Below are 16,297 nucleotides of genomic sequence, written 5' to 3' on the forward strand. Positions count from 1 at the left end.
CAGTTTATAGTGGTATTTATTTTAATATTGCTTTTCTTAAAATATTTAATTTTTCCTTGTTTCCTTTCCTCACTGAGCTATTTTCCTTGTTGGAGACCCTGTGCTTATAGCATCCTGCTTTTCCAACTAGGGTTGTAGCTTAGCAAGTAATAATGATGATGATGATGACATGACATGATGATGATGATGATGATAATAGCTCGGTTTCCTCATTGAACAAACCGGAACGAACATGTCATCATAGTCAACCAAACAGAAATTCGTGATGCCAGCGTACATTTGATATACTGTATATATATTCAAAATATACTAAATTAAAAATTGAGTGATAACTCAAAAGTGTCATTATTTGTAAATTGCATATTTTATAGACACATTTTGAGTAATTAATCCATTTTTAATTTAGTATATATTTAGAATATATATCAAATGTACGACGGGATCACGAACTTTTGTTTATGCACACTCCGTTTAGTGAGGAAATTGAGCTAGATTTTTTATAACCCCCTCTCCCCTTGCTCAACATATCTTGCCATTCTTTGCTTTCCCTGCATTTAAAGAACCTCCTAATTACTGTGCAAGAGGAGGAGAGTTGCATGACTGCATAATTTGGGAGTAAATGGAGAGCGTGCTCTTGTAAACAAATACCTAACTTTGTTAGACTGTCACTATGGATAAAAATAAAGAAACATATGACATGCCACAGTTTGAGAAAACTCAGATTTAGATGTCTGCCCCTGGTCTGTTTAGGACTCGAATCCTTTGGTTAGAAATTGTTAGAATATACCCGAATTAGACCTATACTTATCTCATAAAATACAAGACAATTCAGCATTGCTACTACAATGAAACGACCACATACAAATCCATTTATTTCAACTGCAACAGCACAAGCAGTCATGACAACCACAAGATTATATAAAACTGTCATTGAAACAACGACATGACCTGGCCTTAACAAAATTAAGTCGACACAAGGGTAGGTCTACGTAAACCTCGCCAGCTTCTAACTCGACAATGCTTAGCTACTAAACCAACTCGACTATTATATAGAACCGACAATCTTTCAATGCTATATATTTCCAATTTTACAATATGGGGTTATTCTTCATATATAAAATAAACCTCTTATAGAAAGAAAATAAATTTTGGAAGTAGGCCTACATCGACTTGCATCGCCATATCCACGTAGACTGAAAGACTGAACTTTCACCGCATATAAAAGCAGTCATACACGCAATCTCTACGTTTATTCAAGCAACAGCATAAATGTGGACCATGCACACTTGAAAATGGTGTTGTGGCAGCCATAGCAACCCGCAACCTCTGGCCATGACGGAAGGAAGCCCATTTTGTGCCATCTGCTCGACCCTGCCCAGCTCAGCCCCCGAGTTTTTTTTCTCCAAACACCCGTCCAGAAATTCTCTCCAAACCCAGCCCATGACACTTTCACGCCTTTCCACGTGCGTTCAAGATACTTTTGCAAGCTTAATCACCCGCTTACCTTAACATTTAGGCAACTTTAAACACAAAATAAACAAAAACTTCTACATTCTTCTCGCGAGTGGAGTGTCAACAAACAGCGCCGCCATCTTGCAAGCGAATGATGACGTCACTAATGACCGCCACTTTCAAACTACACCAAAAAGTCTGCTCGTGTTATTAATATTCATTTTTTTCAAAACTTAAGATTTTCTTTTTATCATCATGAATATCTATATTATCATTATAAAACATTTTTGCTTCAATTTATTGAGCGAAAGGGCACGAAAATTGGTATTATTTACAAGGGTCTGGAATGGCCAACAAGGACAAACCTTTCCACACTGACCCAAGTTCTATATATTTTTCCTTTAAACAAAAACGAGTTAGCATGGAAAATTTTTATATAATTTCATATAATCATATTATAATTCTCCGATGTTTGTATTCTGAAAGAAAGATTCTTTTTCTACCAACAAAACAAATACGGCGAAATCCCTATTCTGGCGACTGCTGGCAGCTAAAACCCAAGACGATCGATTCCTGGGCTCGGCGCTCCTACTAAGCCTAAGCCCAATCGATTCAGGTCAGCGATTTCTCTTCGTTCGGCCTACGGCTAATGATGTCAATATTTGTTTTTATAACTAACAATGAACATCCAAGTTACAAAAAATAAATACGCTTGAGGAAGAATACAAAGAACAAAACCGATTCGCTATCGGGTTGCTGGTTACACCATAGGCCTAAATTGTTGACCTGACTTACGGTATAAATATTCCTTTCTGGGGACAAAGAGACAAGCGGGTCAAAGTTCACGTACCTCGTGTTACACACTGTAATGCAGAACTGATAATGAATAAGCAGATCCCATATATGCTAATTTCATGTTTCCTTACATTTTATATTTATATAGGCCTACCTATGAATGTAAATAATTATAAATGTGATCACAATGTTTTGTATATTCCAAACGACATAAAAATAAAGTTGTTTTGGTAAAGAACCAAATAACCACTGCGCTTGTTCCCACGCTGTTGTGTTTTTGTTTGCACACGTGCTTTCCATAACAAAAGGCAAATAAATGTTCGCTGTATATGGGTCATATGAATAGCACGATGTTGCCAAAGTATATGTATTTTCATTTATTTGGGTTCGGGAAAGATTAAATAATAAAATTGTGGGAAGAAAGCAACAAAACATGTCGATGAAGCATAAACAAACGATGCTCACAATAGTGAGCAAATCAAAGGCTACAAGTGCAAAGACGAGAATGTGAGGGGTAAGCATTACACACAAGCAAATAAAAACTACCAATTGTATCAAAAGAAATAGAAAGAGGAGAAAATAACAAAGCCGATTAACTAAATTAGAACCATACAAAAAGAGTAACTTATTGCTATGTAAGCAAAGAAAAGCAAAATATCGAAGGAAGAAAAACAGTAAATGACAAAATTCAACGAGCAAAGCAAAACAAGAGCGGCAAAGTTTCATAAAAAAAAATGTATGAAGTAAAATAATATGAAAATCAACAACGGTTTAAACTTAGCTTCCTTTTAATGCTAACATATCTCTCTCGCAGGGTAATTATTATTATTACTTGCTAAGCCACAATCCTAGTTGAAAAAGCAGGGTGTTATAAGCCAAGGGTCTCCAACAGGGAAAGTAGCTCCGTGAGGAAAGGAATCAATGCATCGTAATAATGTAAGTCCTTTCTAACGTACATTTTCAACACTATATGAACGTTAGGCCTATTATATTTGCTTTGAAAAGTAGGAAATCGAGTGACCTTGCAAACAATGAGATTACAGAATGGATGACGGTGAAAATAGGAAAGGAAAAATAAACGCAAAGACAACTATGGCTTAATTATGATTATATATTCATAAATATATTTTCATAAAGGCAAAAAGTGTGACTAATTATAATACCCCAATACATTTGTTCGTTGGGCTTTTATTGTTATCTAATCTAAAGGCTTTTTTTTTTTCAGAATTTTCCATCCTTCTGATATGTCAATGTTAAAGGTACGTTAGGCCTATTTTATTATATAATAGTAATACTGCTGCAGTAATAATTTCCTACGGCGAAAGGAGGATATTTACAAATAGAAAAAAAATTGTTTAAATCCGATTGCCTATCTATGATGAATTTCTTATTTCTAATTTTAACTCGTTTTGCGTTCGTTCTTAATCAAGCTGGCATGACGCAGGACTCGGATACAGTAGGACTCTAAGTGGGCCCTGGTAGGATTTAACTGGTTTCCCAGTTAGGGTTCCAACTTAGCTTATAATACTTGTATGATAATAACAAGAACAAAAATATAGAACACGATTATAGGGGAAGTTGATAGAAAATGTATGAAATAAAAAAAATATACAAAGTTGTTTAATTTGTTTGCTTGATAATAATAATAATAATAATAATAATAATAATAATAATAATAATAATAATAATAATAATAATAATAATAATAATAATAATAATAATCTCGGTGAGGAAATCAATTTCTAAATCAAGTTATATTTCATATCAGAATGTACTGTATAACATCTTATGTTTTGTTAACAATACCAATGATTGTAATAATCGTTACATTTTAACATTCCAGTACTAATAAGTAAAAGTACAAAGCCAATCATCCTGGAGAGAGAGAGAGAGAGAGAGAGAGAGAGAGAGAGAGAGAGAGAGAGAGAGAGAGAGAGAGAGAGAGAGAGAGAGAGAGATTATTATTATTATTATTATTACTTGCTAAGCTACAACCCTAGTTGGAAAAGCAGAATGCTATAAGCCCAGGGGCTCCAACAGGGAAAATAGCTCAGTGAGGAAAAGAGACATGAAAAAATGAAATATCGTAAGAAGATTAACATCGAAATAAACATCTCTTATATAAACTACAAAAAAACTTTAACAAAACAAGAGGAAGAGAAATAGGATAGAATGGTGTGCCCGAGTGTACCCTCAAGCAAGAGAGCTCTAAACCAAGACAGTGGAAGACCATGGTACCGAGGCTATGGCATTAACTATGTTATGCTTTTGTTAAATTGTATATGGTTTAGAATGTTGAAATAATATATTCCAGATCCTTATGTATATCATCATCTAGAAATAAGATTGTCTTAAATCTTTGTTTTTCCCGGAAAAAAATATATATCCAGTACTTAATATGCTGCCAACCGCAGTTGATGAGACCGCATACGTTATAAAATAATCAGAAATATAAATATACATTTATCTTAAGATGGACATATACACGTAGCATTAAAGAAATGAAAACTATTCAAGTCAAGACGTTATTTTAGTCCGTGCTATAGTTTCGTTTTCTTTAGTCTTAAAGAAAACGCGCAATTTTGGCTATTCATTGTCAAGGACGCGAACCGCTTATATACGTCCTTCCGAGGTATTTACTTTTTCCAACCACCCGGCAATGCCAATTACCGTGAAATTGGCTTTTATTATTTATTTATTTTTTTGCTGTTAAAGTTCCATGAGTTATAGAAAGACCTTCATACGTTTAGCCACATTGATTCCCATTCAGAAAATTTCAATATTTGTTGATGTGTTCACCCTTCGTCTGGAGTATCTTTCTAATCTTATTTATGCAGATAATGCAGCTGTTAGCTACTCATGCATAACATTCTTCCATCCAAAAGAAAAAAAATCATGCTTTACTCACCAGCCTTCCATAAATTAGTCAAATTATTTTATTTTCTATTTCTTAAACCTCCATTTATAGTCCATTTTTTTTCATATTCCTTGTGCAAACGATGGACATCTGCAGGGGCCAATTCTCTCTCTCTCTCTCTCTCTCTCTCTCTCTCTCTCTCTCTCTCTCTCTCTCTCTCTCTCTCTCTCTCTCTCTCTCTCTCTCTCTTTTAATTCCTTTCTACATGGATTCACAATCACAAATTCCCAGTTTTCTGAGTTTGAAAATAAGGGTCTCATGATTAACATGGTCAAGGCAGAACTATAATCGAGACCAACCATACGAACTTCCTGACTACAACTTTGGCCTCCCAAGAAACTGTTTATCACTGAATACCTTGGAACTTTTCCTGCTTCACCTATTTTGCGACTCACCTCTCATCTTACCACCATCTGTTGTATTTTTAGGTGGATGGCTCATGATTGGCAGAGGCAAGGGACAGTGAACATGCCCTTGAGACTGATCATATATACATATTATCAGCGCATAAGCCTCTTCTTCCTCCAAACTAGGACCAGGAATGACCAATCAATGGCTGCTGACGACTCAGCAGGTAGACATATAGGCTCCCCCCCCAAAAAAAAAAAAAAAATGTCCCGTCCTTAACTCACAAGGAAGGCGAGGTTGCAGACACTACAAGAAACTATTTAGCTTACAAGGGTCTCAATCTCGAATCCCAGTCCAGCAGATCCTACCACAACCCTATACAACTAAACTGTTCCGTTCCTCCTCCAATATTCAACATTGATCTATCTCAATATATTCAATTAGTTATTGAAATTAATCATTACTGTTCCCTATCAATAACTTGGATCTTCAGCCATTGGAACTTTAAATGTGTCAATCGGAGGATTGCAACCACAATGTACAAGTAACTATTACTAGGGAGTTATTGTGTCCTTTGATTGCCCACAAAACCTACATTAGACCTCTTTCTGGCTATGACTCATTTTTCATTTGCCTACACACGCTGAAAAGTCTGGTCTGTTCTTTCCACATTCTCCTCTACCCTCTTACACTTGACAACACCGAGATTACCAAACAATTCTTCTTCACCCAAAGGGTCAACTACGTTAACTACTGCACCGTAATTGTTCAGTGGCTCTTCTAGGACACTCCAAAATCACACCATTGTTCTTTAACAATCTTGGGTAGTGCCATATCATCTGTAGGCTACCGTGGACGTCCACTGCCTTAGGGTAGAGTTCTCTTGCCCTAGGGTACACTCAGGCATACTACTACAGTATATCTTATTTCTCTTGTTTTTTATGTTTCTTTAGTATATGTATGTATGCATATATATATATATATATATATATATATATATATATATATATATATATATATATATATATATATATATATATATATCTATCTATCCATATATATATATATATATATATATATATATATATAATATATATATATATATATATATATATATATATATATATATATATATATATATATATATATGTATATATGACTGATTTATTTGGCTGTGGTTACTGTTTTGAAATAATTTTATTTTTCATTGTTCATAACTTCTCTTGAAGTTTATTTCTTTATTTATTTCCTTTCCTCACTGGGCTATTTTTCCCTGTTGGGGCCCTTGAGCTAGAGCATCTTACCTTTCCAACAACGATTGTAGCTTATTTAGTGTGATAATAATAATAATAACAATAATAATATCAATAACAACAACAACTTATTACCTAATTCATTTCATATTATAGCTAAATAGATACTAGGTACTTGCCTTGTTTGAGAATTGGATCAGTGATTGAATTTGGGCCATAAAGTCCAGCACTGGGACACGGGAGGCCATTCAGTTCCCATGTGCAACAGGGGAGGAAATCTTCACTATACCACAAAAAGAGGCTGGACAGCAAGTTGGAAAAAAGGTTTTAAAGGTTTAAAAATCATGAATGGCAGAGGCAAGGGACAGTGACAATGCCCTAGAGACTAACCATATGATCAGTACTCAAGCTAGGACCAGGGAGGGCCAGGCAATGGCTGCTGCCTAAAATGTACAGCATGGAGTGCACTGACAGCTCTAACCCCATCGGGATCATAGACTATACATTTGTGCAGCGCATGAACGTAAAATGTAACAACAAAATAATAAAGACAAATGAATTTCAAAAGGATGGAGGAAATATGGGCTAGAGTTATAGTCACAAAAGTGGACGGAGCACTGTATGCAAAATTCAAAGGTGAGAGTTGGAGTCATTTATTGATTTGTATGTGTACATGACAAGAGAAGGAAATACAATTAGTTAGTGTTGGCTGAGCTCAGCAGGTGATTGTGAGATGCAAACATGTTCAGGTGAACAAAGGGTGAGTCAGGACAAAAAGAACATAAGAGGAAAATAAGGTAAAAGATCTCAAAGGGAGGGTGAATCTAAAAAGAAAAAATAATTAGCTCTATGTCTTATTAACACATCCCACTCTGATTTTACTACTCATGTCCGTAGAGTTCATTTAATCTCCCTTTTTACAGTAATCTTGTGTTGGAGCCAGGTAAGTAAAGATAAATTTAAAAAGTTTACCTTCTTTTTTATAAATGATCTAGTACCTCTAAAGTTGTTCCTAATAGTATTTCTAAAGTAGAATGAATGTGAGGCAGCTAAATAGACAATTTAGATAAAGAAACTTTGGCACTTAAAATGTCTAACTGAAATCTATTGTAATCAGGCCATTGCAATCTGGATCAAACCTCTTGTTCCAATGTAAGATCTTAGGTATGGCTTCAGTGGTTCTTTTTAGAGTCATTCATCAAACAGAAAAGGGAAAACATGATCATTGATTTATTGCCACCAAAGAAATATTACGGTAAATTTAGAGACTGTTTTTGCTATAACGATGATCATCATGTGGTCTGCCGCTCAGCTCCATTAAAATGAATTAATTTTTTTCTGTTTGTGGTTAATAAGGATTTTAAATACATATATTGAATATAATTACAAAGATTTTTGTCATGTTACTATGTGGCATAAAACCTAGAGCTTGTTAGGAGTTTTACCTTAACCCCAGACCTGAAGAGTAAAGTTTCAGGTATCTTAGTGCCTGAATATAGTAGGGGAATTACATGTACCTCAGACCCCACAGTGTATTTTGACATTGTTAATAGACATGTAGTTTAATTAATTTAGAATGTTTACCTTGTAACTTAAATTGCTAATGAATGAAATTCACATTAACCTTCAAGTAGTTATATCTCTATTCCTAACACAAGGGGACCTGTAGTTAGAAAGCAGGGAAGAGGCCTGCTCTCCCCCATTCTGTAAGATTTTAAACATCCATTGGATACGGAAATTAAAACGGAAGCACAGCTGAATGAGGCCAGAGTGGAAGGGATTAGTGTTGATTAGATACTTATGGGAATGATTCCTAGGGATCTAAACAGGCACCAAAAGTTGATAGGATTACAGAGCTTCCTACTACTGCAGACCCTGAATCCAAAAGGGATATAGTAAATGAAGCTCTACCTTCCATAGTGGGACCCACTCTGATGCTAATTAGGAGTGCAGTTATTGCATAACTTACTATGCTACAAACAAGTTTAGTCATTATCTATTTTATTCTGCATGTGATTCAACTGTCTTTACCTGCTGAATTCATAAATACTTTGCAATAGCTGAAGTACTGTATGCTCTTCCTCAGCATCGTACATAACTAAATTCTAAATAAGCTAAATATGTCAGGTACAGCTAAATTTATATGGAAACTTCTTTCCCAATAGATGAAGGTGAGAGAACAAAGCTTTCAATTTGTGAATTCTATGATTAGAGGAGTTTAACATCTGTAGGAAAACCTATTTACTGCTTACAATACTTAACACGAAGCTTCAGATTATCTAAGAAATTTGTAACGTCTCAATTACTCAACATTTGTTCAAACTTTCAAGTAAGCATCACAGATTTGTGCAGCAACAACATGTGAATTTCCTCTCTCATATAAATATTCACCAGTTTAGTCTAAAGAAACATGGCAGAAAGCTATGAACTTGCCTATATAACTTTAATAGAAAGACTATTCAAAAGTGAAAAAGGGAAGGAAACAGTAAAAATGAATTAAATTGCATTTATGTATCAACAGGAAACAGAACTATGTATGCATTTAGGTAGTAAGTTGGCCAGGGCACCAGCCACTTGTTGAGATACTATCGCTAGAGAGTTATGGCGTCCTTTGACTGGCCAGACAGTACTACATTGGATCCTTTTCTCTGGTTACGGTTCATTTTCCATTTGCCTACACACACATCGAATAGTCTGGCCTATTCTTTACATATTCTTCTGTCCTCATACACCTGACAGCACTAAGATTACCAAACAATTCTTCTTTCCCCAAGGGGTTACTGTACTAATTGTTCAGTGGCTACTTTCCTCTTGGTAAGGGTAGAAGAGAATCTTTAGCTATGGTAAGCAGCTCTTCTAGGAGAAGGACACTCCAAAATCAAACAATTGTTCTTTCATCTTGGGTAGTGCCATAGCCTTTGTGCGATGGCCTTCCACTGTCTTAGGTTGGAGTTCTCTTGCTTGAGGGTACACTTGGGCACACTATTCTACCTTATTTATCTTCCTCTTGTTTTTTTTCTATAGTTTTTATAGTTTATATAGGAGGTATTTATTTTAATGTTCCTGTTCTTGAAATATTTCATTTTTTCTTGTTTCTTTTCCTCACTGGGCTATTTTCCTTGTTGGACCCCTGGGCTTATAGCATCCTGTTTTTTCAACAAGGGTTGTAGCTTAGCAATTGATAATAATAACCAATTAGAGAGGTACTCAGTAGATAGCATTCCTTCACCATGCCAAACAGTCTTATTTTGCTCCTAACTCCACTATGTGCTTGTATTTTGATGTATTTTCTTCAAAATCTAATGAATTTGTCCTTAGGTCATACTCCACATGTCCAACAAGTTTCGTTGAAATTGGTTAAGCAATTTTTGCATAATAATGTTCACAAAAAATAATAAACTAACAAAATATTTGCTATACACTTAACATTGCAATTATTTTTAAAGTACAGCTGCATACTTATACTTTGATGTACGTTATCCAAAATGTTACAGATTTATCCTTGGGTCATACTCAACATGACTACCATGTTTGGTCAAAATCAGTAGTGTAGTTATTACGTAAAGTTGCTCACAAACAAATAAATAAACAATGACAGGGGAAATTACATACTCTTTGGAAAATCTTTGATTTTTCCAAAGGCAACAAAATGTTATTTTGATAATAAAATAAATTTTTGAATATACTTACCCGGTGATTATAATAGCTGCAACTCTGTTGCCCGACAGACAACTCTAAGGTAAAAACTCGCCAGCGATCGCTACACAGGTTGCGGGTGTGCCCAACAGAGCCATCTGTCGTCCAGATACCCAGTACTCAATGTAAACAAAGACTCAATTTTCTCCTCGTTCCACTGCGTCTCTATTGGGGAGGAAGGGAGGGTCCTTTAATTTATAATCACCGGGTAAGTATATTCAAAAATTTATTTTATTATCAAAATAACATTTTTCAATATTTAACTTAGCCGGTGATTATAATAGCTGATTCACACCCAGGGGGGTGGGTAGAGACCAGCAATATATGTTTACATTTTTATGAGCTAAGAGTTTTTATTTCATTTTAGAAGTTATCAAAATAACAAAAACAAAATAAATAGGTACCTGGTAAGGAAGTCGACTTGAACAATTACTCTGCCTTTTAAGTACGTCTTCCTTACGGAGCCTCGCGATCCTCTTAGGATGCTGATCGACCCCTAGGATCTGAAGTATCAAGGGTTGCTACCCATACAACAGGACCTCATCAAAACCCCTAATCTAGGCGCTCTCAAGAAATGACTTTGACCACCCGCCAAATCAACCAGGATGCGAAAGGCTTCTTAGCCTTCCGGACAACCCAAAAAAACAACAATAAAAACATTTCAAGAGAAAGATTAAAAGGGTATGGAATTAGGGAATTGTAGTGGTTGAGCCCTCACCCACTACTGCACTCGCTGCTACGAATGGTCCCAGTGTGTAGCAGTCCTCGTAAAGAGATTGGACATCCTTTAGATAAAAAGACGCAAACACTGACTTGCTTCTCCAATAGGTTGCGTCCATTATACTTCGCAGAGATCTATTTTGCTTAAAGGCCACGGAAGTTGCGACAGCTCTAACTTCGTGTGTCCTTACCTTCAGCAATGCTTGGTCTTCCTCACTCAGATGGGAATGAGCTTCTCGTATTAACAGTCTGATAAAATAGGATAAAGCATTCTTTGACATAGGCAAAGATGGTTTCTTAACTGAACACCATAAAGCTTCAGATAGGCCTCGTAAAGGTTTAGTTCGTTTTAAATAGAACTTAAGAGCTCTCACAGGGCATAAGACTCTTTCTAGTTCATTGCCTACCATATTCGATAAGCTGGGAATATCGAACGATTTCGGCCAAGGTCGAGAAGGTAGCTCATTTTTGGCTAGAAAACCAAGTTGTAGTGAACATGTAGCTTTTTCTGACGAAAATCCGATGTTCTTGCTGAAGGCATGAATCTCACTGACTCTTTTAGCTGTGGCTAAGCATACCAGGAAAAGTGTCTTTAAGGTGAGATCTTTCAGGGAGGCTGATTGTAGCGGCTCAAACCTGTCTGACATGAGGAATCTTAGTACCACGTCTAAATTCTAACCAGGTGTAACCAAACGACGCTCCTTCGTGGTCTCAAAAGACTTAAGGAGGTCCTGTAGATCTTTATTGTTGGAAAGATCCAAGCCTCTATGCCGGAAGACCGATGCCATCATGCTTCTGTAGCCCTTGATAGTGGGAGCTGAAAGAGATCGTTCTTTTCTCAGGTATAAGAGAAAGTCAGCTATTTGAGCTACAGAGGTACTGGTCGAGGATACAGATACTGACTTGCACCAGTTTCGGAAGACTTCCCACTTCGATTGGTAGACTCTAAGGGTGGATGTTCTCCTTGCTCTAGCAATCGCACTGGCTGCCTCCTTCGAAAAGCCTCTAGCTCTCGAGAGTCTTTCGATAGTCTGAAGGCAGTCAGACGAAGAGCGTGGAGGCTTTGGTGTACCTTCTTTACGTGTGGCAGACGTAGAAGGTCCACCCTTAGAGGAAGACTTCTGGGAACGTCTACTAGCCATCGAAGTACCTCGGTGAACCATTCTCTCGCGGGCCAGAGGGGAGCAACTAGCGTCAACCTTGTCCCTTCGTGTGAGGCGAACTTCTGCAGTACCTTGTTGACAATCTTGAACGGTGGGAATGCGTATAGATCTAGATGCGGCCAATCTAGGAGAAAGGCATCTATATGAATTGCTGCTGGGTCCGGGATTGGTGAGCAATATATTGGGAGCCTCTTGGTCATCGAGGTTGCAAAGAGATCTATGGTTGGTTGGCCCCAAGTGGCCCAAAGTCTCTTGCATACATCCTTGTGGAGGGTCCATTCTGTTGGAATTACTTGTCCCTTCCGACTGAGACAATCTGCCATGACATTCAAGTTGCCTTGGATGAACCTCGTAACTAGTGATATGTTTTGACCTTTTGACCAGATGAGCAGGTCCCTTGCGATCTCGTACAACGTCAGTGAGTGGGTCCCTCCTTGCTTGGAGATGTACGCCAAGGCAGTGGTGTTGTCCGAGTTCACTTCTACCACTTTGCCTTGAAGGAGAGACCTGAAGCTTTTCAAGGCCAGATGTACTGCCAGTAGCTCCTTGCAGTTGATATGCATTATCCTTTGACTCAAGTTCCATAATCCCGAACATTCCCGACCGTCTAATGTCGCGCCCCAGCCTACGTCCGATGCGTCCGAGAAGAGAACGTGGTTGGGAGTCTGAACAGCCAGGGGCAGACCCTCTCTGAGGCTGATACTGTCCTTCCACCAAGTCAGGCAAGACTTCATCTTCTCGGAAATGGGGATCGAGACCGCTTCTAGCGTCTTGTCCTTTTTCCAGTGAAATGCTAGGTGATATTGAAGAGGACGGAGGTGTAGTCTTCCTAATGACACAAACTGTTCCAGGGATGATAGCGTCCCTATCAGACTCATCCACTTCCTGACTGAACATCGTTCCTTCTTCAGCATGTTCTGGATGCATAACTGGGCTTGGCTTGTTCTGGGGGCTGTCGGAAAAGCCCGAAAAGCTAGACTGTGAATCTCCATCCCTAAATACACAATAGTTTGGGATGGGACCACTTGTGACTTTTCCATATTGACAAGGAGACCCAATTCCTTGGTCAGATCTAGAGTCCACTTTAGATCCTTCAGACAGCGACGACTGGAAGAAGCTCTGAGAAGCCAGTCGTCCAAATAGAGGGAGGCTCGGATGTCCGCTAAATGAAGGAAATTGGCTACATTCCTCATCAGCCTCGTAAACACAAGAGGAGCTGTGCTTAGGCCAAAGCACAGGGCTTGAAACTGGTAGACAACCTTTTCGAAAACGAATCTCAGAAAAGGTTGGGAGTCCGGGTGGATGGGGACGTGGAAGTAGGCGTCCCTTAGGTCTAAAGAGACCATCCAGTCTTCCCTTCTGACCGCTGCTAGAACCGACTTTGTGGTCTCCATGGAGAACGTCTGCTTTGTGACAAAGACATTCAGAGCACTGACGTCTAGCACCGGCCTCCACCCTCCTGTCTTCTTTGACACCAAGAAGAGTCGGTTGTAGAATCCCGGGGTTTGATGGTCCGAGACTTTGACCACCGCTCCCTTCTCTAGTAAAAGAGACACTTCCTGTTTCAAGGCTCGTCTCTTGTCTTCCTCTCTGTACCTGGGAGAGAGATCGATGGGAGACGTTGCTAGAGGGGGTTTCCGTACAAACGGGATCTTGTACCCCTCTCTGAGCAACTTCACAGATTGTGCATCTGCGCCTCTCTTTTCCCAGGTCTGCCAGAAGTTCTTGAGTCTGGCTCCCACTGCTGTCTGAAGAAGCTGGCAGTCAGACTCTGCCCTTAAAGGACTTGGTTCCTTTCTTCTTTCCTCGTTTCCCTTCGGCACGAGCACCTCCTCTGCTGGAGGTTCTGCCACGAAAGGGCGGAATAAAACGGGACGCTGGAGTGTCCATCCTTGGTCTAGCTGACAAGGTAGGCAAAGGGGTAGCTTTGCGAGCGGAGGACGCAACAAGATCGTGAGTGTCCTTCTGTATCAATGAAGCGGCTATTTCCTTAATCAGGTCTTCTGGAAAAAGGCACTTGGAGAGAGGAGCAAAAAGAAGCTCGGATCTCTGGCACGGTGTAACTCCAGCTGAAAGGAATGAGCATAGGTTTTCACGCTTTTTAAGGACTCCGGACACAAAAGATGCAGCAAGCTCATTAGACCCATCACGTATGGCCTTGTCCATGCAGGACATAATGAGCAAGGAAGTCTCTTTCTCTGTTGGAGAGATCTTTCTGCTTAGGGCTCCTAGACACCAGTCTAAGAAGTTAAAAACTTCGAAGGCCCTAAAGATACCTTTCAAAAGGTGGTCCAGGTCCGAAGATGACCAACATATCTTTGAGCGTCTCATGGCAAGGCGGCGGGGAGAGTCTACGAGGCTTGAGAAGTCGCCCTGGGCAGAGGCAGGAACTCCCAAGCCGAGAACTTCTCCCGTGGCATACCAGACGCTCGATCTAGAAGAGAGTCTAGCAGGGGGAAAAGTAAAGGCTGTCTTCCCTAAACTCTTCTTGGACTGCAACCATTCTCCTATCACCAGCAAAGCTCTCTTGGACGAGCGTGCGAGGACGAGTCTAGTAAAGGCAGGAGTGGTAGACGGCATGCCTATCACAAACTCTGACGGAGGAGAACGAGGAGCAACAGAAACAAACTGGTCCGGAAACATCTCTTTGAAAATGGCCAAAACTTTCCTAAAGTCCAAAGAGGGTTGCGTAGACTTAGGCTCGTCCAATTCTGATTGTGGTTCATCTATGTGTGCAGCAACATCATCATCAGAAAGTCCCTCATCCGATAACTGATGAGGAAACGACAACGGAGTGGGTAACGGCTGGTTCGCTGTGTCCGGTCGCACGGGTGCATGCGTGACTGAGCCGGACGCAACGTCATGGAACTGTTGCCCAGTCTGTGAGCTGGCAACAACCATAGCAGCGCGGGGACGCACAGCGTCTACTCCAGACTGTCTGGACTGATGTGGGTGCGCAGTGGCAACCACACTGGGTTGCGGAGGTTGACGCACCGCGTCAAAACAAAACAACTCTGACGGTTGTTGAACCTCTCGAACGTCAACAGAGACCTCCGTGCGTCGCTTAACGTCAACATGCGGCTGGCAGATCACACTGGAACGCATGGGTGGCGGAACTCTCTCAACTGGTGTGCGTGATAAGGTTACCTCAGCGTCCACAGGACGCACAACCGATCGTGTGGGAGGTTGTGGGCTAGGTACTGCACTAGCTGGTGCGGCAGCAACCTTCTCCGCACGAAAGTCCTGCATTAGAGACGTCAGTTTAGACTGCATGTCTTGCAGAAGAGACCACTTAGGGTCTACAGGAGCAGGTGCGGCGACAGACGGTGTTACTGTCTGAAGCGGTACCGCTTTGCCTCTCTTAGGCGGTGAGCAGTCATCGGATGACGGCAGCGAGTCCGAACTGACCCAGTGGCTACAACTGGGCCGTTGGACTTGCGCGGAAGGGACCGACTTGCGCTTTAGCGGTCGTGAGACCTTGGTCCAGGGTTTCTTGCGAGAAACACCTTCCGAAGACGAGGTATAAATGGGCTCTCTCGTCTTAGTTAGGCAGGGGCGATCTTGGGTAGATACGCCCGATACCACGGAGGGAACGTCTTTTCGCTGATTAAAGCCTCTCGAACCCATTTGTCGTACGACATTGCTTCTCCCCTGGACTTGGGAGCTTGCAAGAGGTCCCGGACTAGGAGGACGACAGGCACGAACAGACGAACCCTCAAGCGCAACACTATCCACAACACTATCACTCGGCACTTTAGCACTTCCCACTGCACTTTTGCACTTAAGCTCCTTCACATCCGCCATGAGCTGATTACGGTCACTAGCAAGGGACTCAACTCTCTCACCCAGAGCCTGGATGGCACGCATCATATCAGCCATCGAAGGTTCCTGAGTGCCAGGAGGGGGGTTAGGAGCAACCACTACAGGGGAAGGAATAGGTTGTGGGGCATGAG

The 16,297-nt window shown here is 40.0% G+C and overlaps 1 protein-coding gene across 2 annotated transcripts in view; it reads right to left on the reverse strand.

The window, feature by feature from the left end:
- LOC137630535 (uncharacterized) overlaps positions 1 to 1,657 on the reverse strand; it is a 63,710-nt gene extending 62,053 nt beyond the window's left edge. For both annotated transcript variants that reach the window (XR_011041725.1, XM_068362052.1), the window contains exon 1: positions 1,505 to 1,657. The gene's annotated coding sequence lies outside the window, so the exon portion shown is untranslated. The remainder of the gene's footprint in view (positions 1 to 1,504) is intronic.
- Between the last annotated feature and the right edge of the window lie 14,640 nt (positions 1,658 to 16,297).

Source organism: Palaemon carinicauda, chromosome 38, assembly GCF_036898095.1.
Source record: "Palaemon carinicauda isolate YSFRI2023 chromosome 38, ASM3689809v2, whole genome shotgun sequence".
Classification (NCBI taxonomy): Eukaryota; Metazoa; Arthropoda; class Malacostraca; order Decapoda; family Palaemonidae; genus Palaemon; species Palaemon carinicauda.